This window comes from Heterodontus francisci, chromosome 4, assembly GCF_036365525.1.
Source record: "Heterodontus francisci isolate sHetFra1 chromosome 4, sHetFra1.hap1, whole genome shotgun sequence".
In the NCBI taxonomy this organism is placed as follows: Eukaryota; Metazoa; Chordata; class Chondrichthyes; order Heterodontiformes; family Heterodontidae; genus Heterodontus; species Heterodontus francisci.
The window spans coordinates 59,428,117-59,453,046 of NC_090374.1; the positions used below are offsets into that span (position 1 = coordinate 59,428,117).

Here is a 24,930-nt window from a genome sequence, read left to right on the forward strand (position 1 = left end):
GGGTGCAGAGGAGATTCACCAGGATGTTGCCTGGGCTGGAGCGTTTCACCTATGAAACGAGACTGAAAAAGCTAGGGTTGTTTTCCTTAGAGCAGAGAAGACTGAGGTGGGACATGATTGAGGTGTACAAAATTAAGAGGGGCATTGATAGGTTAGATGGGAATACATTTTTTCCCTTAGTGGAGGGGTCAATAACCAGGGGGCACAGATTTAAGGTAAGGGGCAGGAGGTTTAGAGGGGATTTGAGGAAAATGTTTTCACTCAGAGGGTGATTGGAGTCTGGAATGCACTGCCTGAAGAGGTGATAGAGGCAGAAACCACCATAACATTTAAGAAGTATTTAGATGAGCACTTGAAATACCGTAGCGTGCAAGGCCACGGGCCAAGTGCTGGAAAATGGGATTAGAATAGATAGGTGCTTGATGGCCAGCACAGACACGATGGGCCGAAAGGCCTGTTTCTGTGCTCTGTGACTCTATGACAAGAGCCACCATTGAGCAGGCGATTCACATGCTGAAGATGTGCTTCCGCTGCCTGGATAGATTGGGTGGTGCCCTGCAGTACAAACCAGAAAGGGTAGCTCATATTGTTGCTCTTTGCTGTGCTCTGCACAACTACATACTCCATAGCGGGGAGGGGCTTATAGGAGGAGGAGAGATGTGAGCAGGACTCCCGCTCGGATGATGAGGACGCAGAGGACTTCCAGCAGGAAAGGCGTATGGGAGGACAGAGAGCATTCATGCGCAGCATGCAGGGAGACCAGCGAGCAAGGGATGCACAACAATGCTTTACATACGAACATGTGAATTAGGAGCAGAAGTAGTCCATTCGGCCCCTCAAGCCTGCTCAGCCATTCAATAAGATCATGGCCGATCTGTTTGTGTCTCGAATTCCACACTCTCATCTATCCCCGATAACCTTTGATTCCCTTCCTAACAAGAATCTATCGACCTCTACTTTAAAAATATTCAATGACCCCGTCTCCATCAACTTCTGAGGCAGAGAGTTCCAAAGTCGCACAACCCTCTGAGAGAAAGAATTTCTCTTCATATTTGTCCTAAAAGGGCGACCCCTAATTTTAAAATAGTGTCCCCTTGTTCTGGACTCACCCACAAGAGGAAGCATCCTTTCCACATCCACCTTGTCAAGACCATTCAGGATCTTAGATACTTCAATCAAGTCTCCCCTTACTCTTCCAAACTCCAGTGAAAGCAAGCCTAGTCTGTCCAACCTTTCCTCATGAGACAACCCACTGGTTCCAGGTATCAATCTAATAAACCTCCTCTGAACCGCCTCCAAAGCATTTACACCCTTCCTGAAATAAGGAGACCAAAACTGCACACAGTATTTGAGATGTGGTCTCACCAATGCCCTGTATAACTGAAGCATAACATCCTGACTTTTATTTTCAATTCCTTTCATAAAGGATAGCATTCCATTAGCCTTCTTTATGACTTGCTGTACCTGCATACTAACTTTTTATGACCCATGCACAAGAACACCTAGATCCCTCTGCACCTTGGAATTCTGCAGTCACCTCCGATTAAGTACTGCTTTTTTATTCTTCCTGCCATAGTGAACAACTTCACTTTTTCCCACATTACACTCCGTCTGCCAGATTTTTGCCCACTCATTCAACCTAGCAGATTAAAAAGCAGGTCCTCAAAGGTTGTAATCTCTGGAATACTCCCGGTGCCACATGCTAGTGAGTATAGGAATAGGAGGATAGAGCAGATGAATATGTGGCTGAAGACATGGTGCAGGAGGGAGGGCTTTAGTTTCCTGGATCACTGGGACTGTTTCTGGCGAAGGTGGGACTGTACAAGTTGAACGGGTTGCACCTGAACTGGAATGGGACCAACATCCTTGCTGGGAGGTTTGCTAATGCTATTGGGGGTGTTTAAACTAATTTGGCAGGGGATGGGATACAGAGTGAAGGTATAGTAGGGGGTGATGCACAGCAAAATATAAAAGAGAAATTAAGTCAGTCTGAAAGGCAGAGCAAATATAGACCTGTTAAGGCAAAAGCGAACAATGCAAGGTTGGATTGCATCTATTTTAACACAAGTAAGGGAGATGAATTGAGCGCGTTAATTAACACCTGCAAATATGATGTTGTTGCTATCACAGAGACATGGTTGAGGGAAGGACAGGACTGGCAGCTCAATATTCCAGGATACAGAATCTTCAGGCGTGACGTGGTGGGGGGTGGGGGGGGTGGGGGGGGAGCGTGTAAAAGAGGAGGTGGCATTGCACTATTGATCAAGGAGTCAATTACTGCAGTAAGGAGGGATGATATCTCAGATGGTTCCTCAAGTGAGGCCATATGGGTAGAACTTAAAAACAAAAAGGGGGCAATCACTTGGCCTCCAAATAGTCAAGGAGAGATAGAGGAGCAGATATGTAGGCAGATCTCAGAATGTGTAAAAATAATAGGGTAATAATTGTAGGGATTTCAACTTCCCCAATATTAACTGGGATAGTCTTAGTGCAAAAGGTTGAAAGGGGGCGGAATTCTTAAAGTGCATACTGGAGAGCTTTTTGAGCCAGCACGTAGAAAGTCCTACAAGAGAAGGGGCAGTACTGGACCTAATCCTAGGGAATGAAGCTGGACAAGTGGTAGAAGTGTCAGTGGGGGAGCATTTCGGGGATAGTGACTATAACTCTGTAAGATTTAAGGTAGTTATGGAAAAGGACAAAGATGGACCGAAATAAAGGTACTGAATTGGGGGAAGGCCGATTTCAATATGATAAAACAGGATCTGGCCAAAGTGGACTGGGAACAGCTGCTTGCAAGAAAGTCTACATCAGACCAGTAGGAGTCATTCAAAAAGGAAATAGTGAGAGTTCAGGGCCAACATGTTCCCGTAAAGGTGAAGGATAGGACCAACAAGTCTTGGGAACCCTGAATGTCAAGGGATATAGAGGATTGGATAAGGGAAAAAAAAGGAGGCTTATGGCAGATTCAGAGTGCTGAAAACTGTGGAGGCCCAAGAGCAGTATAGAAAATGTGGGGGGTACTTAAAAAAAAGTAAATAGGAGAACGAAGAAGGGACATGAAAAAACACTGGCAGGCAAGATAAAGGAAAATCCTTACAAGTATATTAAGGGCAAGAGGATAACCAGGGATAGAATAGGGCCCATTAGGAACCAAAATGGCAATGTGTGTGTGGAACCGGAGGAAGTAGGTGAGGTTTTGAATGATTACTTTTCATCTGTGTTCACTATAGAGAAGGACGATATAGGTGTAGAGATCAGGGAGGAGGATTGTGATATACTTGAACATATTAGCATTGAAAGGGAGGAGGTATTAGCAGTTTGAGTGGGCCTAAAAGTGAATAAATCCCCAGGTCCAGATGAGATGTATCCCAGGCTGCTATGTGAGGCAAGAGAGGAGATTGCAGGGACTCTGACACAAATTTTCAAATCCTCTCTGGCTACAGGAGAGGTGCCAGAGGACTGGAGGACAGTGAATGCAGTACTATTATTCAAGAAGGGTAGCAGGGATAAACCAGGTAGTTACAGGCCAGTGAGTCTAATATCAGTGGTAAGGAAACTATTGGAAAAAGTTCTGAGGGACAGGATTAATCACCACTTGGAGAGGCAGGGATTAATCAGGGATAGTCAGCATGGCTTTGTCAGGGGGAGATCGTGTTTAACAAATTTGATTGAATTTTTCGAGGCGGTGACTAGGTGTGTGGATGAGGGTAAAGCAGTTGATGTAGTTCACATGGACTTCAGTAAGGTTTTTGATAAGGTCCCGCATGGCAGATTGGTCAAGAAGGTAAGAGCCCATGGGATCCAAGGCAATTTGGCAAATTGGATCCAAAATTGGCTTAGTGGCAGGAGGCAGGGGGTAATGGTCGAGAGTTGTTTTTGCAATTGGAAGCCTGTGACCAGTGGTGTACTGAAGGGATTGGTACTGGGACCCTTGCTGTTTGTAGTGCACATTAATGATTTAGATGTGAATATAGGAGGTATGATCAGCAAGTTCACAGATGACACAAAAATTGGTGGTGTCGTAAATAGTGAGGAGGAAAGCCTTAGATTACAGGATGATATAGATGGGCTGGTAAGATGGGCAGAGCGGTGACAGATGGAATTTAATCCTGAGAAGTGTGAGGTGATGCATTTTGGGAGGACTAAGAAGGCAAGGGAATATACAATGGTTGTTAGATCCTAGGAAGCACAGTGGGTCAGAGGGACCTTGGTGTACTTGTCCATAGATCACTGAAGGCAGCAGCATAGGTAGATAAGGTGGTTTGGAAGGCATATGGGATTCTTGCCTTTATTAGCTGAGGCAAAGAATATAAGAGCAGGGAGGTTATGATGGAGCTGTAAAAAACGGTAGTTAGGTGACAGCTGGAGTACTCTGCACTGTTCTGGTTACCACACTATAGGAAGGATGTGATTGCACTGGAGAGGGTGCAGAGGAGATTCACCAGGATGTTGCCTGGGCTGGAGCATTTCAGCTATGAAGAGAGACTGGCTAGGCTAGGGTTGTTTTCCTTAGAGCAGAGAAGGTCGAGGGGGGACCTGACTGAGGTACACAATCTCCATGCCCCTGGTCCCTCTCTCGCCTTGCCACTGCTGCGTGGATCTCATGGCCTCAGTGAGGGATTGCAGGTCAGTGTGGACTAATGGAATCTGGCTCACCAAGAGGGCCAACCATCTGAATGGATGAAGCCATGCACTAAATTGCCTGGGGCATGGCAGCTGTCATGGCCTGGATGGTCTGCCCCATCATCCGCTCAAAGCTGCGTGTGGCCTGTGGCATCTCCACCAGATGTTGTCAGGACTGCTGCTGCAGCTCCAGCATGCCCTGTGCTGTCCACAACAGAGGGACATCAGTAGCCTGGGGCTCAACATGGGCCTGGCCACCCACAGCCCTCTGACTGTCAGGGGCCTCGGCTGTCTCAGCCTCAGTCAGCTGCTCAGGCACATGTGCAGTGCTCTCACCAGCTTGTGATCCAGACTCTATGGCCGATCGCATTCCCACCGAGATGACTTTACCTGCACTGGTGGAAGGTGCGGGAGTGTCATGGGACACTGCTTCCTCGGAGGATGTCTCTTCCTCTGAGGTGTGGGAAGTGACGTGGACTGCTGGGGTTGATTCAGATCGTTGACCAGCAAGTAGAACACACTGTCAGTCTTGATGTTGCACATGAAAGGATTATCACAGCATTTTCTCAAAGAATAACAATTTAACAGTCATCATTGTGTATATCAAATGGCTAGATGTTCACCCAGGACACCGAGTTCTACATCACCAAATGAGTGGTTAACATGAATGGATGAAATTTCCAGGGCCTCTTCCTCAGTCTCTGTTAGCCTTTGCACATCTGGCACTCCTCCACCGGTACGGCTCGCCTCCCTTGCATTGTGGGCTCTCTTTGCCTCGAGGAGCAATGAGGCAGATATTAAGCATGGCAGATCAACAACATGACACATGTCACAAGAGGGGTTCTGAGCACAAAGGTGGGGAATGCTCGGTCTGCACTACTGAGTGAGCCACTCATGTAGGTGCCATGCTCTGAGCAGCAGACAAGGGTGAGTTCTTTCATACATTCATCCATTTATGTCACGTCATTTCTCCCTGCCCAACCTCCATGTCTTTGGCATGGCAGTAGCACACATGTGCCACTCTGTGTGGGCACACCCAGGTTCAGTGGAGCCATGATGCAAAGTGCCACTTACTTTTGCAGAGTGGAGCAGATCGTTCATACTCTTGTAACACTGTACCGAATCACGCCGGATGTCCCCACGGTTCCTGACCTCCTCTGCCACCTCCAGCCAGGCTGTCTTGGTCAGGTGGGAGGGCCTCTTCTTGCCATTACTGGGGAAAAGGATCTCCCGCCTTGCCTGCACAGCCTGGAGGAGAGTGAGCAGGGAGGCATTACTGAACTATGGAGGCACCCTGGAGTGTCCCTCTGTCATTTTTGGTGTTTGGCCTGGTGCAGCAAATGAGCAGTTTTTTCAGCATTCAACACATCACTCTCTTCTGTATGCAGGTTTTCTCTGAAGGCTTTTAATATTAATTCAGGACTGGCTGCCCTTTAAATAGGGCCCCAGCACCTGCTCTTCAGCTGACCCGATGCCAATCATAGCGCCAGAAATCCCACCCCCAGCACATCATTTGTTGGGGGGAGAGTATCGCATCGCAACAATGTTTATGAGCTGCCGCGCTGAATATCACGGTGCTTCAGCAACGGGCAGTCCGTGCGGGCAGACCGCCATTTTGAATGCTCGCTGCCGATGTAATAAAATCCAGCCCTGTGTCTGCAGCCTGATGAGTGTTGGATCTAGTTCTGGGGAATGAAGTGGGAGAAGTTGAGCATGCTTCAGTGAGGGAGCATTTACAGTGATCATTATATCATCAGGATTACAATAGTTATAGAAAAGGACAAGGAACAATCAAGTGAAAAAATACTCAACTGGAGGATGACTAATTTCAGTGAGTTGAAAGGGGATCTAGCCCAGGTGGATTGGAATCAAAAATTGGTAGGCAAAGCACTAATTGAACAAAGAGAAGATGGTTTGGGTACAGAGTAGACAAATTCACAGAAGGGGGAAAGAAAAGGCTTCCAAAGCTAGAGCTCCCTGGATGACTAATAATGTAGAGATAAAAATGAGGTGGATAAAGGAAGCTTATGACAAATGTACGATTCATAATACAGTAGATCACAAAGCTGAATACAGAAATTAAAGAGATCTAAAAAAGGGAAAAAGATGGATAAAAAGAGATTATATGAGAAAAGATTAGCAGCTAACATAAAAGAGAACCCAGAAGTCTTTCATAGACATATAAATAGTGAAAGGGTAGTCAAAGCAAGCTTGGGACTCTTAGGGCCAAAAAGGAGATTATCTTGTGAACGCAGAGGGCATTGCTCAGGTACTAAATGAGTGCTTTGCGCCTGTCTTCACAAGAGAAGGGGATGGTGCAAATGTAGCAGTAAAGGAAGAGGAAGTAGTAATATTGGATAGGATAAAAATAAAGAGGAGGTTCTTAAAATGCTGAAAGTAGAAATGTTACCTAGTTTGAATGGGATACATCCGAAGTTACTGAGAGAAATAAGTTTGGAAATTGCAGAGGCTCTGTCCACAATCTTCTAATCCTCCTTAGATAAGGGGGTAGTGTCAGAGGACTGGAGGATTGCAAATGTTACACCCCTGTTCAAAAAAGGGGAGAGAGAAAACCTGGCAATACGATCCAGTCAGCCTAATGTCAGTGGTGGAGAAATGTTGATAGACAATAATCTGAGACAAAATTAATTGGCGCTTGGAAAAGTATGGGCAAATAAATGAAAGCATGATTGCTAAAGGCAAATCCAGTTTCACTAAATGATTCAGTTCTTTGATAATGTAACAGAGAGGGTTGATGAGAGTAATGCGGCTGATGTTGTTTATGGGGACTTTCACAAATCTTTGAAGGTGGCAGGACAAGTTCAGGAGGTCGGTAAAAAAGCACATGGGATCCTTGATTTTATTAATAGAAGCATAGAGTCAAAAGCAAGGCGGCTGTGCTAAACCTTTATAAAACACTGGTTGGATCTCAGGTTAAGTATTGTGTTCAGTTCTGGGTACAGCACTTTCAGAAGCATGTCAAGAGTTTCGAGTGGCTACAAAGGAGATTTACTGGAATGATACCAGGGATGGGAAACTTCAGTGAAATAGAGAAACTAGAGAAGCTTGGATTGTTCTCCTTTGAGCAGAGATGGTTAAGGGGAGATTTGATGGAGGTATACTAAATCATGAATGATTTTGATGGATCAAATTAGGAGAGACTGTTTCCAGTGGCAGAACCAATGGACACCGATTTAGGATAAATGGCAAATGAATCAGAGGTGACATGAGGAATTTTTTTTTATGCAGTGTTTCGTGAACTGGAATGCACTGCCTGATTGGGGGATGGAAGTAGATAACTTTTGAATGGGAATTGGATAAATACTTGAAGAGAAAAAGGAGTGTGGATCTAATTGGATAGCTCTACCAAAGAGTCAGGATGGGCTCAATGGGCCATATGGCCGCATTCTATGCTGTATAATTGACATTAAAAGTAATACATCATCCTGCTAATTATTTTAAAGAGAATCCACATTGCAGAGCAAAATGCAGACCTTCTTTAGAATGATTTTATGAAAACTTTGTTATTAAACACAGTTAAATTACAATGCCAAAAGTTTTCACGAGCTGTAAGTGACTCCAAATTGTCATCTTCGGGGCTGTAAACACCTGTATTGTTATTTTGTAGTTGTTAATATCCAAAAAAAAAGTTTCTTTGTAGACAGGTGGAAGCTGCATCTCTTAACTTTAGAGTGCTTTATGTGCTAGCTACAATTAATGGACATATTTAAGAAATAATGTGGGTGAAATTGGTTTTGGGCAGTTGTGCAAAATGGGTGATTGTGAATCAACAGAACCTTGATTAGATCACACTGGAGTACTATGCACAGTTCTTGCCTCCATATTACAAAAAGGAGATTGAAGCATTGTGGAAAGTGTAGAAAAGATTCATAAGGAGGTTGCCTGAAGTCAGTGGAATAAAAATGCGAGTAATGTGTAAGATAGACAGCTGCTTTGCTGTCACCTGTTTTGTGCTATCACCAAAGACTAATTTAATTTAACTTAAAAACAATTATGTAAATACTGAGTGGGTAATTATGGAATACTACTTTCACTCCACTTGTATTTATAACCAGAAAATATAATTCATTCATGAATATGTGAGATTTAGATTATAACTCAGTTGTCTATTTTCTGAACACCTATGTACTTGCTCTGTGGCATATGTTTCCTTCAAAATATTACTAAGATATTGTCTTCATTGATAAAACTGTGCAAAAAGTACAAAAAGTATTGATGCCTTTAATAGATTTAACTTAAATTTTGACTTCTACTTTCCAGCTGCATTTTACTTAAGACACCAACCATTGCATGTTTGTCATCAGTACAACCTCTTTTGTTTCAAGGAAGATAGTTGAAGTGATGAGGAAAGGTTTTTACATTGTATTATGAAGAATGTCATTGAATCAGTTGGAGGTTATAGTTTTGATTCGCAAAGTGGTCCCTGTTAATCAACCAAGTTTAATCTTATATATTATGGTAGGCTGGGAGGATTCGCACTTTGCATGCTGAACCACTGTCAAAGTTGTCCTGTGATCGTAATAGATGCTCCGCTACTTAGCAAGCGAGCTATTCCAATTGAGGCATTAAAATCTATTGTATATAGTAGAAATATTTCTGCTAAGTCTGACTGAAATTTTTACTGTCATGTAATATTTGTAACACACCAGCCACAACTTTTGTCACAACTAGAATTTGCTTCTTCTTCCCAATATCTCTTGTGCAGGCATATTAAAATTCCGAAAACCAAAAGAAAATACATTCCTACTATAAACAGCATATTAAAATGATACAATATAGGAAATGGATTTTTCTGTAAGGGCAGAAGTGTGAAGTTGCACCTGAAATTAAGTCCATTTGTGTATCCATTTAGCTGATGTCTGTTTACATCCAAATTTCCTGCCAATCTTATTAGTATACACCGAAACGTAAAGATGGGCATAAACAAGCAGAAATTGATATAAATAATCAGTTTAAAGAAAGTGACAAGTGACAAACTTGCCCCATATATTCCTTCTTTAAATATGAAAATTAAATTTTCAAGAGCTATAACTTTGTGGACATTAGGCGCAGTGGGGTTGATTTTGCATTCACGTGGTTTAGTTAAGGGGCTGAAGTTTATAGGGGCCTCGACGTCAGGATCTGTGGTGGGGGGGAGGTGGTTGTGAAATGCAATTAGATTGACCTGGATGAGGCCTGCCACCGACCTCGACGCCAGCAGGGCCCATCCGGAACTTGACTGTGGCGAGGCCTTGTGGCGGCTCCCCCCCTATGCTCGGCGACAGGACTGTCATTTAAATATTCAGATTAATTTACTTAGCTGAATTAATGAACTTCCCGTCACTTCCTCATGTGCCATCGTGATCTTCATCCCGGCGGCCGGCACTGCCACGCCTTTGAATCCCTGTCCAGGGAAATGAGGCGCAGCACCTATGGGAAGCGGGGAGGAAGGAAGTTTATCAGTGTGGGGGGGGGGGGTGGTGGTGGGGGAGTGGGGTCAAACTTACTTGATTGGTCTAGAGGGTGATGGGAAGGGGTAAAGTTAAAAGGTTCTGAACATTGCAGGGGGAAAGGTCATATATTCAAGCTAAGTATTTTTAGAATTAGAATTAGAACATTACAGCGCAGTACAGGCCCTTCGGCCCTCGATGTTGCGCCGACCTGTGAAAGCATCTGACCTACACTATTCCATTTTCATCCATATGTCTATCCAATGACCACTTAAATGCCCTTAAAGTTGGCGAGTCTACCACTGTTGCAGGCAGGGCGTTCCACGCCCCTACTACTCTCTGAGTAAAGAAAGTACCTCTAACATCTGTCCTATATCTATCACCCCTCAACTTAAAGCTATGTCCCCTCGTGTTTGCCATCACCATCCGAGGAAAAAGACTCTCACTATCCACCCTATCTAACCCTCTGATTATCTTATATGTCTCTATTAAGTCACCTCTCCTCCTCCTTCTCTCCAACGAAAACAACCTCAAGTCCCTCAGCCTTTCCTCGTAAGACCTTCCTTCCATACCAGGCAACATCCTATTTTTGTGGGGGGATAGGGCAGGAATGACATGTAATGCTATTGGGGGGTGGGAGAGGGGCTGGAAATATTTTTTTATTTATTGTTAATTTTAAATTCACCGTTCCTTTAAAAATTTAAATTGCCATTTAGGGCTCTAAGCCCTTTAAAAATGGCGCCGGCACCTGCACAGTTGTGCCAGACGCCAAAGCCGGAGACAGCCCGCCCACCCCCTCCAAGTCATCGGGAGAGAGGTCTGCCATGTTAATGAGGCTCTGCATATAAGATAGTGGTGGCTCCGCGGAGTGAAAGCTGCCAGTGCTGGCCACCATCTTTTACGACCGCTGCCGTACTCGGCGGCGGCAACATAAAATCCAGCCCATGGAGTCAATCTTTGATATAAAAACAGCAAATGCTGGAAATACTCAGCAGGTCAGGCAGGGTCTGTGGAGAGAGAAGCAGAGTTAACGTTTCAGGTCTGTGACCTTTCATCAGAATTTTTGGAACTCTTTATGCTTTACACTTTATACCCCACTTACAAATGTCTCTCTATACAAATACATGGGATGGTATACCCGGTGTTGTGAATTATTCATGAGGCAGAGCAGTGTATCCCCTTTATGAATTTGCATCTGTTGTGATGATGTACCAGTGTGAAACTGGTGCCTTGTGTCAATCTACTAGTTCTGGGCTATTTATACTGTTCCCATATACAAATATGATACAGCTCCCCTGGAATTTGGGAAGAGCAGCAGGATCTTGTCTGCGCACTGCTGGATTTTAAACAAATTAACAATAATTACAATCTTGAGTCATTTGTTTTGATATCTTCTGACTATTATTTCTAATATTGTTACAAACCAATAGCTTGGAAGTGATTTAATCCTGCTTATTAAAATTCTTAAAGACAGTGCTAAATACTAATGTGAAAATATTTAGCTGTGGACTCTAAGTTTTGAAGAAATGCATTTCCAGAAAGCTATGCTGAAAAATGTAAAATTTCATTTATATTTCTCAACCTTAGTTCATATCTCAAATAATGTAAATTATGGATGGTTAATGAAAAAGTGCCCAGTCAATTCAATTCATTACAATGTACATTGCATATTTTATATTTTCATTTAATTCCATTCATCATCACCAATGTTTATCATTGATACAAATTATAAACATTTCAGAAATACAAGATCACAGGTTTTCATTTTTAGATTTAGCTTTCCATTGTTTCAAGGATATTAATAATATAAATGGCTGGTACTGATTTCTCTTGGCCCATATGTATCTTGCCAACTTCTGGTTTCCTTATGGAGCACTTGTAACATCATGGGAGAGGCTCCTTATGTGAGAGAGACTTGAAATGTTGGGGGGAATTTTATGTCGTCCCCCCACATCAGGTTTGGAAGCGGGGAGAGCATTTAATCGGGCGGGATGGTGGGGTGGGGGGGGTGGTCCCCGCAACCTTCCTGCCTCCATTCAAATTGTCCGGGGTGGGAAGGCTTGTGAACGGCCTTCCCCCCCCCCACTGCCAATTGAGGCCCTTAAGTGAGAAATTAATGCCCACTTAAGGATCTCACCTCACCACTGCTGGAATTAGCCCAGCGGTGGGCAGGCCTCGGGTGAGTCCAGCACCAGCAGCAGCCACCCTCTCCGCAATGTCGCTGCTCAGTTAAAGCTGCTGGCCTCTGATTGGCTGTCAGCTCTCAGAGGGCAGGACTTCTGTCGCCGGGGTCCTTGATCTCGGGGAAGGCCTACCACTGTCTACTTAAGTGCCTAATTGGCAATTGATTTGGCGGGCTTTCCCCAGAGGAGGCGATGCGGGGATTTCCCTGTCTCCAAGATAAAATCCGGCTGTTGGATCTCCTCAGGTGAAACTGATGATGGAAACAAGGACATTTTCTCCTCTGCTGGAAATTTTTGGTATTTGGTATGATGTGTGATTTAATAATGCTACCTGGCTGCAGTGAGTGGGAAACATTAAGAGATATCAATTCAGTTGTACTGATCATATTGTATTACCCTCATGGACCTTAGAAATTCAGTGTTGCTGTGTATCTATAGGCAGATGAGTACCTCATAAGTGTTGCCTGTGCTTTCTGTTCCTGTGCATGTGCATGTGGACAGGCCAATGATAAGTGCACCACATGTATGTAGGTACCAAAACCTGATCACATTTATGTTTAACAACTGTCAGGAACACCATTTAACAATCTGTCACTCACTCTTGCTGGTAGATAGGTATAAAGTGGATCCAGTATGTTCGATGGTGTCAGGATATAAATTGTATCCTGAGTGATAGAGTCAGTTTTGGTATTACACTAGATCTGACACAATGCTATTGAACAGCCACACTACTTTCAATATGATGTAGCTAGAGTGGAATTGGACTTGAACTTGACTCTAAAATTGTAATAATTCAAGGGGGAATATTTTATATTTAAAGTCCTCCCTCTTCTTTTCCCCCACTGGCCAAGTTCTGCCTTTCAGCGATGTAAGCTTTGAAGAACATAGTGTCATGGACTTGTATTATTTTTCTCCTCAGATTAAAACAGTGTGTCTTTAAGACTGTGTTAAAAACAGTGCACCTTTAAGACAAGGAGAGAAGTTAGATTTCTGAGAACAGTGAGCCACAACTGCATTTTATTACCTAGGCAACAGCAGAAGAGAGAGGTCATGTGGTATAATGTTTCAATTTGACTATGTGTAAAACTGGCAAAAACCAGTCTGAACCAGACTCACTAGCGAAGCATACTGAAGAAAATAGTGCTGTCCATTCTGTCTCAGCACAAATTCTACAAGGAGCTACAGGCCAAATCAATTGCCTAAAGAGGAACTAACCCTTTTAAGAGACCATTGCTGAAGGAATTGTTGATGCCTGCAGCAGTCGAAGAGTTTGAATGCCTATCAAACACAGACTGCTTCATCAAATCCACGTGGAGACTTCGAGTAGCCTTTGATTATTTCCACATTAGAATATCTCATCCATCAGGAACGTAACCCACAAAGACTTGCTTATTTATTTATTCTTAAGAAACAGCTAATTTTTAAAAACATAACTTTTAAAACCGGTTAACTACTGTTATTTTTGAGTGTATGTGTGTGAATGGGGGAGTTAGATTAAAGTAAGAATTTATAAGGTCTTTAGACATAGGTTTATCTTAATAGTGTTTAAGATTTAGTTTTAATGAATAGTTAATTTATTGTTGGCTAAGGATACCTGGTTTGGTCTGTTTTAATTCGGGGGTTACTAGAGTGTTTAATTTGGCTGTTTTCTGGTTGGGTGGAAAACTTTAATAATATGCTGCGACCAGTGGAGTGACAGGACTGAATTAACAGTGCGTTGCTCCTGCTGTGGTGGTAACATATGAATTGGGCGGCTCATCTGGCATCAGAATCAGATTAGTTGGGGGCTCATGTTTGGAATCATATTAATTGCTCGTCTCTGGAATAACATACAAATTGGGGTCTTGCGTCTGGCATCATATCAATTGCTGTCACGTCTGGGATCATATTAATTGGAAACTCAATTGTCGGGATCCAAATCTAACGCCAATTACAAAAAAAAGGAACCAGGTTTCTTGTGTAATAAGGTACAGTCTATACCATCAGAATGGCATTAGCAGTTGCAGCAGAGTTTCTGGGAAAGGAGAATGTTTCCCTCAGTGAGTTGATAACTTTTACTAAGAATAAACTAAAAGAATTGGCAGCAAAATTGGGGTTAGAATTGAAATCAGGTGCCAAACAAGCAGTGATAATTGACCTAATAGCCCAACATCTGGAATTAGAAGAAGACAGGGAACAAGAAGTTAGTAAGTCAGAGAGTAATGCTAAGAATTGGCTAAGATTCAGTTGGAAATGAAAAAACTGGAGCTTCAACAGGAAAAAGAAAAAACAATAGCAATAAGAAAACTTGAATTGGAAAAAGAGGAAAGGGAGAAAGAGAGAGTACTTTAGAGTGAAAGAGAAGAAAGGGAATTTAAATTAAAAGAGATGGAACTAAGTCAAAGGGGTAGTCTTGAATCCAGGGAAAATTCAGGTCACGAAGAATTTGAATTCAGCCCAGGACCCAGCGAAAAGCTGTTTAAATTTATACAAGCTCTTCTTAAGTTTGAGAAACGGAAGTAGAGGCATTTTTCATATCTTTTGAAAAAATAGCCAAACAGATGAAATGGCTGAAGGAAAGCTGGACACTGCTTATGCAAAGCAGGTTGGTAGGCAGAGCTCATGAAGTTTGTGCCATGCTTCCTGAAGAGACTTCTGCAGATGGCAAAAAAAAGCTATTCTCGCTGTGTGTGAGTTAGTCCCTGAAGCTTACCGTCAGAAGTTTCGGAATTTAGAGAGATTGGCTGGGCAGACGTGTGTAAAAATTGAGAAGGTGAAGCAAATTAATTTTGACCATTGGATATGCGCATTAAAGATAAAAACCACAAATGAGAACTTTTGAGAGTTGATTCTCTTGGAAAAGTTCAAAAATTCAATTTCTTCAGTAGTGAGAACTCATGTAGATAACCCGAAAATTTTGAAAGTGAGGCAAGCAGCAGAAACTGCTGATGATTTCGAGCTTGTGAATAAGCCAAACTTTTTGTCCGTCGCCCCCATAAACCTGAGAAGCATAGAAAGTGGGAGAGTGAAAGAAAGGCCGGGGACAAGAAGGAGCAGCTAAGAATGCCCCAGGATCACCACCTCAGGTCAGAAAGGAAGATGCTGAGGATAGAAGTGAGGTTCGCAAGCCGAAGTGTTATCATTGCCACAAAATGGGTCATCTTCGTTCAGAATGCTGGAAATTGCGAGATAAACCCATAGGACTGGTTGGGGTACACAAAACTAATGCAGAGGAAAAGATTGACTGAGAGTATAGCAGACCAGGCTATAACTTTAACAGCAGCTGTAAAAAAACACTAAAGTGAGTATAGAGGTTAAGAATAAGATAGCCGAAAATTATAATGAATTTTTGTCAAAGGGGAAAGTAATTCTATATCCTTTAAGTGAGGCAGGAAAACCTATTATTATACTTAGGGATACAGGAGCAACTCAAATACTCTTGCTGGGGAAAGATATAATGTTTCCACCAGAGAGCGCCTTGAACACTAGTTTTAGTTCATGAAATTGGTGGGGCGTATGTACCTGTACCTTTATATAAAGTACATCAAGAGAGTGACTGAATAGCTGGGATGGTAACTGTAGGATTTGTCCACAGTTTGCCAGTCGAGGGAATTGATCTACTTCCAGGAAATGATTTGACTGGATCAAAAGTATCAGTTTCTCCTATAATTACAGAGGAACCAAGTGAAATTAGGGAAATGGAACAATTACAGGAACAAGTTCCGGGAATATTTCCTGTGTTTGTAGTTACCTGAGCAATGACTAAACAGGTAAAAGTGGAACCACAAACAGATAGACAAGTATCTGAAAGCTTATTTGGGGAATTAAATAATCCAAATGAGATGTTTAACAGATCTTCTATCATTGCAGCTCAGCAAGCTGATCCAGAGATATACTGAATAGCATAGGCGGTTCTGACAGAAGCTGAGGCGAAAGGAGTTCCGGAAGGCTATTGTATGGCAAAAGGGGTTTTGAGGAGGAAATGGAGACCGCCTCATAGACCTGTGGATGAAGACTGGACAGTTGTTGAACAGATAGTGGTACCACCTAAATATTGCCAGGGCTTATTAAGGTTAACACAGGACATTCCTTTTGCAGGACATAGGGGAATTCGGAAGACCAAATCATGTATAAGCCAACATTATTACTGGCTAGGTCTTACAAAGAATGTGAGACAATTTTGTAGGACATGCCATACATGCCAAATGGTGGGAAAACCGCAACCTAGCATAAAAGCGGCACCACGAGTTCCCATACCAGTGATTGAGGAACCATTTAGCAGGGATTTGGTAGACTGTGTAGGACCCTTGCCAAAAACAAAAGAGGGACATCAACGCATACTGACTATCATGGATACGGCAACTCGACTTCTAGAAGCCTTTCCTTTGAGGACAATTACTGCTAAAATAGTAGTAGAAAAGGTACAAGCCTTATGAGCTATGTGTGATGACTTGAAGTTCAGTCAGGTCAAGGTTCTAATTTAATGTCTAAGATATTTCAACAAATCATGGGCAATTTGGGGGTTAGACAGTTGAAATATTCAGCATATCATGCACAGTCACAGGGAGCTTTAGAGAGATGCCACCAAACTCTCAAAACAATGATTAGAACATACTGTCACGAATATCTGCATGACTGGGATAATGGACTAGGTTTTCTTTTATTTGCCGCCAGAGACTCACCGAATGAGTCTACAGGCTTCTGTCCTTTCTAATTGGTTTACGGACATCAAATAAGAGGTCCTCTAAAACTCATAAAAGACAGATTCTTGGAACAAAAGAATGAATCTTTGATACTGGACTATATCTGTGTTCCAGGAAAGGCTCACGAAAGCTTGCGGTGTGGTTTAGGAACACCTTAAAGCCAATATGAAAAAATGGGCAGACAAGAATGCAAAAGCCCACAATTTTTGATCAGGGGTTGAAGTATTGGTGTTTTTACCGTTACAGGGAGAACCATTGAAAGAACGGTTCAGTGACCCATATAGAGTGATCAAAAGAGTGGGTAAGGTAGATTACTTGATTGACACCCCTGATCGCCAGAAGAAGAAGCGGTTGTGTCACATCAATATGTTAAAGCAATATTATCGTAAGGAGGAGGATAAGCCAGTACAGGTATGTCAGGTAATCGGGACTGTTCAGAAGGAAAAGGACAGTGAAGATGAGGCAGAAGCAGGCCTAGGAAATTATCAGATTGAACCTACAACTATCAGATTAGCGAATACAGAATGGCGAGGAAAATTGGACAACATGCTTTTGCACTTAGAGGCAAAACAACGTGAAGACCTCGTCAGGCTTTTCGCAACATATAAAAGAGTTTGTAGGGATAAGCTGGGATTTACAAGCTTAGCCACGCATGTTGTGGATGTAGGGGGAACTGTTCCTTTAAAACAACATCCTTACTGCTTAAGTCTGGACCAACAGACCCAAGTAAAAGCAGAGATCCAGTATATGTTGGAAAACAAAGCAGCTGGAGTTCACCAATAGTTCTAGTACCTAAACCTGACAGATGAACCCGGTTTTGTATAGGCTACAGAAAAGTCAATACGGTAACGAAGGCAGACTTCTACCCAATTCTGCTTTCAGAAGACTGTATTGACAGAGTGGGCAGTGCTAGGTTTCTTACCAAGATTGACTTGTTAAAGGGATACTGGCAAGTTCCTTTGACTCCTCGAGCCAAAGAGATATCAGCTTTTCTAACACCTGACGGTCTTAATCAGTGCCGGGTGATGCCAGTCGGGCTAAAAAATGCCCCAGCCACTTTTCAAAGATTAATGAATCAGGTGGTAGCCAGTGTTCCCAACTGTGTAGTCTATCTCGCTGATGTACTAATATACGTAACACTTGGCAAGAACACTTAAACCAGCTAAAAATTCTGTTTACAAAGTTACAAACAGTAGATTTAGTGATAAATCTGGAAAAAAGCGTATTTGGAAAAGCAAGAGTAACTTACCTTGGACACATAGTGGGGCAAGGACAGGTATTGCCAAAAATGGCAAAGGTACAAGCCCTATTAGAGTTCCCTATCCCTAAATCTAAAGGAGAAATAATGAGGTTTTAAGGATGTGCGTTTTTTTCAGGAAATTTGTACGGAATTTTAGTACAGTGGCTGCTCCATTAACTGATTTGCTACAAAAAAAAGAAAACAAAGTACTATGGTCAGATGAATGCTAGGCAGCTTTTGAAAAGCTAAAGGCAATCCTAACTAATGAACCAGTGTTGGCTGCTCCAAATTTTGCTAAACGCTATGAAATTGCGATCGATGCTAGCGACCTGCAGGTTGATGCAGTCCGATTGCAGGATGACAATTCGGGCATAGAGAAGCCCTTTTCAAGAAAACTGAATTGCCATCAAAAAATTATTTCACTGTGGAAAAAGAAACATTAGGACTTTTGCTGGCTCTCAAACATTTCAAAGCATATGTCTACCAAGACTATAAAGAAGTACTAATATACACTGACCATAACCAATTATTGTTTAGAGAAAAATTTATAAACCAAAATGCTAGAATATGTAGGCGGAGTTTGTTGTTACAGCCTTATCATTTGAAAATTGCACATATTTCGGGGAAAAACAATGTTATCGCCGACACTTTGCCACGAATTTAACCATGTTAACTCATATGGCTGGCGATGGTACAAAGAAAATGCTGTAAATTATCAGTAGAGTGAATGGGTGTGAATGTGGAAAAAAATTTTGTGTTTTTTCCCAGTTTCTACTTTTTTTGTATTGTAATCAAACACATTTTTAAGAATGCCGTTTCATTTCGCCAAGGGCGGAGGTGTCACGGACTTGTATTATTTTTTTCCTTGGATTAAAACAGTCTGCCTTTCAGACTTTCTTATAAATTGTGTGCTTTTAAGACAGGGAGAGAAGTTAGATTTCTGAGAACAGTGAGCCTCAGCTGCATTTGGTTACCTAGGCAACAGCAGGAGAGAGAGGTCACATGGTATAATGTTTCAATTTGACTGTGTGTAAAACTGGCAAAAACCGGTTTGAACCAGACCCACCAGCAAAGTGTACAGAAGGGAAAAGAGCTGTCCATTCTCTCTCAGCAGAAATTCTACAAGGAACTACAGGCCAAATTAATTGCCTAAAGAGGAACTAACCCTTTTAAGAGACCATTTGGTATTGTTGAAGGAACTGCTGATGTTGATGAACAGCAGCCGAAGAATTTGAATGCCCATCAAACACCGACTGCTTCATCAAATCCATGTGGAGATCGAGTATCCTTTGCTAATTTCCACATTAGAATATCTCATCCATCAGGAACGTAACCCACAAAGACGTGGTTATTTATTTATTCCTAAGAAACAGCTAATTTTTAAAAGCACCACTTTTAAAACCGGTTAATTACTGTTATTTTTGAGTGTATGTGTGTGAATGGGGGATTTAAATTAAAATAAGAAGTTCTGAGATCTTTAGACATACGTTTATCGTTTTAAAAATTTATTTATGGGAAGTGGGCATCACTGGCCAGGCCAGCATTTATTGCCCGTCCCTAATTGCCCTTGAGAAGTTAGTGGTGGGCTGCCTTCTTGAACCGCTGCAGTCCATGTGGGGTCGATACACCCACAGTGCTGTTAGGAAGGGAGTTCCAGGATTTTGACCCAGCAACAATGAAGGAACGGCGATATAGTTCCAAGTCAGGATGGTGTGTGACTTGGAGGGGAACTTGCAGGTGATGGTGTAGCGATGCTGTAGCCTATACAAAACCGGGTTCATCTGTCAGGTTTAGGTACTAGAACTATTGGTGAACTCCAGCTGCTTTGTTTTCCAACATATACTGGATCTCTGCTTTTACTTGGGTCTGTTGGTCCAGACTTAAGCAGTAAGGATGTTGTTTTAAAGGAACAGTTCCCCCTACATGCATTTGCTGCCCTTGTCCTTCTAGTTGGTAGAGGTCGCTGGTTGGGAAGGTGCTGTCTAAGGAGCCTTGGTGCTTTAGTTTAGTTTAGTTTAGAGATACAGCACTGAAACAGGCCGTTTGGCCCACTGAGTCTGTGCCGACCAACAACCACCCATTTATACTAATCCTACACTAATCCCATATTCCTACCACATCCCCACCTGTCCCTATATATTTCCCTACCACCTACCTATACTAGGGGCAATTTTTTTATAATGGCCAATTAACCTATCAACTTGCAAGTCTTTGGCATGTGGGAGGAAACCGGAGCACCCGGAGGAAACCCACGCAGACACAGGGAGAACTTGCAAACTCCGCACAGGCAGTACCCAGACTCGAACCCAGGTCCCTGGAGCTGTGAGGCTGCGGTGCTAACCACTGCGCCACTATGCCGCCCTGCAGTGCATCTTGTAGATGGTACACACTGCTGCCACTGTGCATCGGTGGTGAAGGGAGTGAATGTTTGTGGATGGGGTGCCAATCAAGCGGGCTGCTTTGTCCTGGATGGTGTCGAGCTTCTTGAGTGTTGTTGGAGCTGCACCCATCCAGGCAAGTGGAGAGTATTTCATCACACTCCTGACTTGTGCCTTGTAGATGACGGTCAGGCTTTAGGGAGTCAGGAGGTGAGTTACTCACCGCAGGATTCCTAGCCTCTGACCTGCTTTTGTAGCCACGGTATTTATATGGCTACTCCAGTTCAGTTTCTGATCAATGGTAGCCCCTAGGATGTTGATAGTGGGGGATTCAGTGATGGTAATGCCATTGAATGTCAAGGGAGATGGTTAGATTCTCTCTTGTTGTGATGGTCATTGCCTGGTACTTGTGTGGTGCAAATGTTACTTGCCACTTATCAGCCCAAGCCTGGATATTGTCCAGGTCTTGCTGCATTTCAACACGGACTGCTTCAGTATCTGAGGAGTCATGAATGGTGCTAAACATTGTGCAATCATCAGCGAGCATCCCTACTTCTGACCTTATGATTGAAGGACAGTCATTGATGAAGCAGCTGAAGATGGTTGGGCCTAGGACACTACCCTGAGGAACTCCTGCAGTGATGTCCTGGAGCTCAGATGATTGACCTCCAACAATCACAACCATCTTCCTTTGCGCTAGGTATGACTCCAGCCAGCAGACAGTTTTCCCCCTGATTCCCTTTGACCTTAGTTTGCTCGGGCTCCTTGATGCCATACTTGGTCAAATGCTGCCTTGATGTCAAGGGCAGTCACTCTCATCTCACCTCTTGAGTTCAGCCTTTTGTCCATGTTTGAACCAAGGCTGTAATGCGGTCAGGAGTTGAATGGCCCTGGCAAAACCCAAACTGAGCGTCACTGAGCAGGTTATTGCTAAGTAAGTGCCGTTTGATGGCACTGTTGATGACACCTTCCATCATTTTACTGATGATTGAGAGTAGGCTGATGGGGCGGTGATTGGTCGGGTTGGATCTTTTTGTGTACAGGACATACCTGTGCAATTTTCCACATTGCAGGGTAGATGCCAGTGTTTCAGCTGTACTGGAACAGCTTGGTTAGGGGCGCGGCAAGTTCTGGAGCACAGGTCTTCAGTACTATTGCCGGAATATTGTCAGGGCCCATAGCCTTTGCAGTATCCAATACCTTCAGCCGTTTCTTGATATCACGCGGAGTGAATTGAATTGGCTGAAGTCTGGCATCTGTGATGCTGGGGACTTCAGGAGGAAGCCGAGATGGATCATCAACTCGGCACTTCTGGCTGAAGATTGTTGCAAATGCTTCAGCCTTATCTTTTGCACTGATGTGCTGGGCTCCCCCATCATTGAGAATAGGGATATTTGGGGAGCCACCTCCTCCAGTTAGTTGTTTAATTGTCCACCACCATTCATGGCTGGATGTGGCAGGACTGCAGAGCTTAGATCTGATCCGTTGGTTATGGGATCGCTTAGCTCTGTCTATCGCATGCTGCTTACGCATTTTGTGTTGTAACTTCACCAGGTTGACACTTCATTTTGAGGTATGCTTGGTGCTGCTCCTGGCATGCCCTCCTACACTCTTCATTGAACCAGGGTTGGTCTCCTGGCATGATGGTAATGGTAGAGTGGGGTATATGCCGGGCCATGAGGTTACAGATTGTGGTTGAGTACCATTCTGCTACTGCTGATGGCCCACAGCACCTCATGGATGCCCAGTTTTGCATTGCTAGATCTGTTCAAAATCTATTCCATTTAGCACGGTGGTAGTGCCACACAACACGATGGGGGGTATCCTCAATGTGAAAGTGGGACTTTGTCTCCACAACGACTGTGCGGTGGTCACTCCTACCAATACTGTCATGGACAGATGCATCTGCGGCAGGCAGATTGGTGAGGACGAGGTCAAGTATGTTTTCCCCTCTTGTTTGTTCCCTCACCACCTGCCGCAGACCCACTCTAGCAGATATGTCCTTTAGGACTCGGCCAGCTCGGTCAGTAGTGGTGCTACCGAGCCACTCTTGGTGATGGACATTAAAGTCCCCCACCCAGAGTACATTCTGTGCCCTTGCCACCCTCAGTGCTTCCTCCAAGTGCTATTCAACATGGAGGAGTATTGACTCATCAGCTGAGGGAGGGCAGTAGGTGGAGGTTTCCTTGTCCATGTTTGACCTGATGCCATGAGACTTCATGGGGTCCAGAGTTGATGTTGAGGACTCCCAGGGCAACTCCCTCCCTACTGTATACCACTGTGCCGCCACCTCTGCTGGGTCTGTCCTACTGGTGGGACAGGACATACCCGGGGATGGTGATGGCAGTGTCTGGGACATTGATTCCGTGAGTATGACTATTTATTTTATTTATTTAGAGATACAGCACTGAAACAGGCCCTTCGGCCCACCAAGTCTGTGCCAACCAACAACCACCCATTTATACTACAGTAATCCCATGTGCCCTACCACCTACCTACACTAGGGGCAATTTATAACAGCCAATTTACCTATCACCTGCAAGACTTTGGCAGTGGGAGGAAACCGGAGCACCCGGAGGAAACCCACGCAGACACAGGGAGAACTTGCAAACTCCACACAGACAGTACCAAGAATTGAACCCGGGTCCCTGGAGCTGTGAGGCTGCGGTGCTAACCACTGCGCCACTGTGCCGCCCTATGTCAGGGTGTTGCTTGACTAGTCTGTGGGACAGCTCTCCCAACTTTGGCACAAGCCCCCAGATGTTTGTAAGGAGGACTTTGCAGGGTCGACGGGACTGGGTTTGCCGTTGTCGTTTCTGGTGCCTCGGTCGATGCCGGGAGATCCGTCTGGTTTCATTCCTTTTTATTGACTTTGTAGCGGTTAGATACAGCTGAGTGGCTTGCTAGGCCATTTCAGAGGGCATGCAAGAGTCAACCACATTGCTGTGGGTCTGGAGTCACATGTCGGCCTGACCAGGTAAGGATAGCAGATTTCCTTCCCTAAAGGACATTCGTGAACCAGATGGGTTTTTACAACAATCGACAGTGGTTTCATGGCCATCATTGGACTAGCTTTTTAATTCCAGATTTATTAATTGAATTCAGATTTCACCTTCTGCTGTGGTGGGATTTGAACCCATGTCCCTAGAGCAATACCCCGGGTCTCTGGGTTACTAGTCCAGTGACAATACCACTACGCCACCGCCTCCCCAATAGTGTTTAAGATTTAGTTTTAATAAATGGTTAATTTATTGTTGTCTAAAGATACCTTGTTCGGTTTGTTTTATTCCAGGGGTTACTGGAGTGTTTAATTTGGCTGTTCTCTGATTGGGTGGGAAAACTTTAATTCTGCTGCAACCTGTGGAGTGACGGGACTGAATTGACAGTACGTTACTCCTGCCGTGGTCATAACAATAGAAATTGAAACAGAAAACATTAGCCTTCAACAGATTTGCTGAAGATGATTTATACACAGACACAGTGGACTGAATTTTACCGACCCACTCGACATCAGGGGTTGTGGCGGGGGTGCCCAGAAAATGCCCCCGGGAGAGGCCCGCCATAGGCCTCGACGCCGGGAAGGCCCAGCCCCATATTGCCGGAGGTGGCGAGGCCTCATGGCAGCCCCCTGCCACCCGGCGATGGGAGTAGCATTTAAATATGTTAATTAATGCAAAGTAATGAATTATTGACTTACTTGCTCCTGCCGGCTGTCCAGCTCCGATGTTGTGGTCAGTTGCCATGACTCCCACACCTTCGGCTCTCCGTCCTGAGATCTGATGCGGGACACTGGTGGGGAGGAGGGAGGCAGTAAGTATTTGAGTGTGGGAGGGGGGGAGCGGGGTCAAACCAATATGTTTGGTGTCAGGATGGTGGGAAGGGTTAACGATAAAAGTTTGTGAACTTTGGTGAGGGGGAAGGTCAGGTACAGAAGATAAGTATTTTGGGGGGGCTGGGAGAGGGAAAAAAATGAGCTGTCTGGTTATTGGGGGGGTGGGAGAGGGGCTAGAAACATTTATTTATGTATTTTCATTAAATTTATAATGTATGTAATTGTAAAAATTTAAATGAAATGTAAGGGCTGGAAGCCCTTTAAGAATGGCATCGGTGCCTGCGCAGTGACGCCAGATGCCATTGCCAGAGACAGACCACCTGCCCCCTTCATGCCAATGGGGGGAGGGGGGGGCGGTCCACCCTGGCAATGTAAATGAGCCGCCGCATTTAATATTGCGGCGGCTCCGCGGAGTAAAGCCTATGCGTGTGGGCCGTCATTTTTTGTGGCAAAATCTAGGCTGGTGTGTTAACACAATATGATGTACTGCTGTCTGGTAAAATGTGGGATTACCAACCATAGTTCCTCACAAAGCTATCCTC

General features: G+C 43.9%; 1 protein-coding gene across 9 annotated transcripts in view; it reads left to right on the plus strand.

Moving 5' to 3' along the window:
• Window positions 1–24,930, plus strand: part of ssbp2b (single stranded DNA binding protein 2b) — a 673,806-nt gene that overhangs the window by 384,671 nt on the left and 264,205 nt on the right. The gene's annotated exons all lie outside the window — the stretch shown is intronic.